We start from the raw sequence: 4,688 nt of genomic DNA, 5'->3' as shown, positions 1-4,688 counted from the left end.
TGCCTTTTATTAAAATAAAAAGAATATTTCTGAGAATGCTGTTGCAATCATCATCTAGCTTGAAAAGTAAATGATTATGCCCTAAAATTCCGAAATAATTTGTTATTGTGATTCAATCTTTTGATTATTCTACAATTTGTAGGTTTTAAAATCATATATTACTTTACATTTGATGTAACTAATGGTTTGTAAATAAGATTAAGAAGTTACTTTCTTTGCTTTCTCAATTTATGATTAAAAAGGGCCGTGGTGCGACCATGGTGTAATATTGATGAAAATAGACCTTACCTCAGTAAGACCTTTATACGACAAACTTACCGGTCCACAGTTTTTCTGAAATTTTCACTACATTTACATCAGGTAATGAGCCAACTTTTAAGAAAATATTTTTGGTGCACTCATACTGGAAGTGGGTGAATCACCATTGTTAATAATTGATATGGCCGAAAACAACACACAAAATTTCAACATTTTCTGTTTTAAAAATGTTAGCAAAATTGTATTTGTTACATTTTGCCTACATATTTGTTATATAATATGTAAATATTTATACTCTTCAGAAAATAATACAGTTTGATGACATAAAACATTATTTTGATACCTTTTTGGATCAAAAAGGGAACCCTTCATACACCTCTACTGGGCAACTTTAATTTGGCCACAGCACAGGACCCTGGGACATTTTGAATTTTTTAAACGTATTTCAAGGGTTTGCATTAATGTTGCTTCATGTAACATTTAGTTTTAATAAAATTGATTCATGGACAAATTTCCATTGGTCGTGAAAGAGGTCCTTTACATGTTTGTAAGAAATGTATTGCCATTATAACGAGAAATAAAAATACACTCTGGCAAAGACCGTGGAACATAAACTATGTTTTAACATATTATAACTGTACAAATTTAACTATATCAACACCAATACATTTTGATCACCATAAAAAATCTTAAAGTAATTATAAGCACATCTTCAACTTTAACTTTTGGTCAATGTCATTCAACAGTAAGTATCTACTAGTATGACTAGATTTACACAAAATATCACTGGTGAAGTTAGCTGGGGTCTAAGAGTGCACATTATGGCAAAAAACACCTCTGCATTTTTCCATCTCCCAACCTTTCTGACTATTCCTGGATCAACCTTCGATGGCTGATGTATCCCCTGTTAGTCTAAAATGCTTGGCACTGTACACTTGATTCCCCAACCCAGCTAACACAATTGCTTCATCGAATATTTTAGCGATGGATGAAGCTTCAAGCGCTTTTTATGGTGATTTTAATGTCAGGAATACTGGACCATCAGTGGTTCTATATTTGTTTATTCTGATATTATAGTTCTCAAGTGTTTTAATTGGTTCAATGACGGGGCTATTTCCCCTAGGTAAGGAGACTGTGAAGCCAGTACGTTGGATGTCGTTTTTTTTCGCAAACAGTGTCACATTTGTTTTATCATCCATAAATTCAATATTGTTCACAGAAAATATTATTTTCTCTGATTTACCATCAACATTGAAATGTACACTTAGGTGCAATGTCAGAGGGTCTTAACATTAAAGTCAAAGATAACAGTGATATTGTCTTTAACCTTAATGACTTAATGTCAAGCTCCTGATTCACTGGCACTTTATAAACATGTCATGAAAGGGTTTCAATGGCATCACTTTAGATTTGTTCATTGGTACACCTGTGCCAGATTTTACTAGAGCAGTTACGAGATCACGTATTTCACTAGAGTGTGTAAGATCGCCCTATTGTTTGGCCCTGTACCAGTGGTTTAGCGCGGCACATGTATTGAGTACAAAACTAGGTCTCTCTGATGCATTAGCTATAGAACACATGTATTCTACTAGACATGCGGTACTATCAGGTGGAAAGTTGTACTTTAATTTCTGACATTACTTAGAACAATGAATAAGGGACCTATTGTGGGGTTCAAGACTACTTGGAGCTAAGCAGAATTTAAACCTATCTATACATTTCTCAGACCACCCAATACCTTAATTGTGCTTGCCACACACCCTCCAGGCATAAATCTTCTATTTTAGATTCGGATCGGTTCGGGAGTCGCTCCCATTGCCCGACACGTATTACGATGTCGTGCACACATATTGAGTTTATACTATGTCTAGAATGTATAGAAGGATGCAGAAAGGCGGGTTTACAAAATTGTTTTCCACAGTCCAATTGTCCTGGGCAAGAGCGTCCACGCCCTCTGTGAGTGGCTCCCAGTACCGACTGTTGAATCTTGGTAATTGTGCAAACCGATCGATTGTGTGGGGACCCCACAGTTTGTCTATGTACGCGAATAGACGTGGGTGAAGTATCCATTCATTATTTCATTATACCGGATGTATGCGCACACTTTATTGAGGTTCCATTCGCGAACGCCTCTGTCCATATTGCTAATGCTTGTTTTGACAGCTGTAAACCCGGACCCCCATGTTATTTATGTACCCATTGCTGAGATATTGTCCGTGAGAACCTGTACGCGTTCGTTTTGAATTAAACTTGAAAACGCTTTGATGGACATGAGTATCGCCATCATTTCTCGCTTGTTCGAGGACCTGTACGACATGCGTATGTTCCAATCCCCTAATGCGACTTTGTCCCCGCATACACCCCCTACCCCCATCCAAGATGGTGTCTGTCACTATCTGCACCTCGTATGATTCCGGGCATATTTCTCTATAGTTCCAATGATCAACCGAGTCTAACCACCACTGAAGTTCAGTTATAACGTCTCTAGTTAAGTCTAAGCTCGAGTTCCACGAGTCGCGTTGCCTTAAAAGTCTATATCTGTGTCTTAAGAAAAGGTTACCAGGGGTGACTGCCCACGCTACCGAGACACACTGACCTGCTAGTTTCCCTAAAGTCCGAGCAGGTAATCTTCTCTTTGCTGCAGCATTACCTATTGTATGTCTGAGTTTATTGACACACTTCCCCTGTACGCGAATCACAACTGTTGATTGGGTTGAAACAATATAACCAATATATTCAATATTCATTCTGTTATTAATACGGACACCTATGTCTTCCAAACAGTGTAACACTTGGTCTGTGTGGTCAGTTATCTGCATTTTATTGGCAGAAATTAAAAAAAAGTTACGACCACACTGACCCTAATACCTAAAGATCTGAGATACAAACAATGGGACATAATATCTTATTGAAGTAATATGATGAACAGGACAGGCCAAATGGGAGAACTTTCAACCTGGATTACTCACCTTTCCAGCAAAAACCTAAATAATCTTTACAATCATCAGCTACACGTATATGCAAAAAAACGTCCTGAATGTCCACAGTAGTATGCTTGTCCCGCTGTTGTAGAGTTCGAGCTACCTGTCGTATATCTTCATTTCGGTATTTTGGCACGCTGCAGAATGAATTTAAGTGTCTCAGATCAGTAATTAGTCTAAACTTTCCACTCTTCTTAGCTACACAACCAATAGGATTTACACACAATGGTTTTTGTTACACTTTTCAATACAACCGTTGTTGATTAGTCTTTTGTTTCATCTGAAACAAACGTAGATTGTTTATGCGTAAGTTTATGATTGTGTAATTCAAATGTACGGGGGTTCAGAACTTAGCGGCATTCCAAAGCCGTCTTCGATCCATTTTAACAAGTGTTCCGGTGCACCAATTAACCTCCAGGTACTCAAAGTGTCACAGATGGCTCCAATGCATATCAGTACAAACCAGAAACCACGTTAATCGTCCTTCTCTGTTGATAATTCCTCGGGATGTCTATCACAACGACCGCGATTCCCGTAATAATGTGTGGATGGGAATTGATTTTGACAAAAACTGGAGAACACGTCCTGTCCTTGAGCTTTGTACGACCCACGTCCACGACCACGCGTGCTTGGTTTACCGGCTGCTAACAATGCCGCGGCAGAACGAAGTGTCTCTACAGCCTCACCATTGAGATCAGACTATTTTTCTGTAACGCACGAAATAGTTTCGACGTCGATGCATCAAAATGACTGTTTACAACTAACAACGCATATTCATCCTGCAAGTATTCAATTTTCCAGGTCATTCTGTGTGACCTCTCTCCCTGCTTCCAACGTAGTTAAACGGTTGATAGCGGTTTCATTATACTTGCTGCATTTACTAAGTACATTCAGCATAGGCTGGTCAGCACGGGGCATTCCCTGACGTGACTTATTGAGGTTTAGTTCACTCTGTAATTTCATTTTACTAACTGAATCTCCTAGTGCCTGGAAGTCACCTTGAATATCTTCGCTGTCCCCAAAGGTGCGAGGCTTGTTGTAGGCCCACGTGGGTAAGGGTGGTCCCGCTTAATTCCAGTGAGATTCCGGCTTAATCTACCTTCTTTACCCGATTCCCTGTTTCCCTGGGATGCAGTGATACCTTCAAAATTTCTTATACCATTTTTGCATCGATTGCCCTGAACTTGGCATACACATCCTCAAAGAATTTGTCCAATGTTTGCCCCATCGACGCCAGTGCGTCCTTCTTGTTGGAGTTAACAAGTAGAGAACGCAGAAATCAATACGTCATACATTTATGTGTATGACGTATCGACCCAGTTAGGCTTGGTCATGTGACTACTAATAAAACTTGTCTAATCTGACACCTGAATTTTCCAACATCCTGTCTAATCCGACCAAAAGAATTGCTCCCCCATTGTGTCAGATTGCACACATTTCACTGTACAT

Source organism: Argopecten irradians, chromosome 8 (genome assembly GCF_041381155.1).
Source record: "Argopecten irradians isolate NY chromosome 8, Ai_NY, whole genome shotgun sequence".
In the NCBI taxonomy this organism is placed as follows: domain Eukaryota; kingdom Metazoa; phylum Mollusca; class Bivalvia; order Pectinida; family Pectinidae; genus Argopecten; species Argopecten irradians.
The sequence above is the reverse complement of the archived record's forward strand: the minus strand, read 5'-3'. Positions refer to the sequence as shown.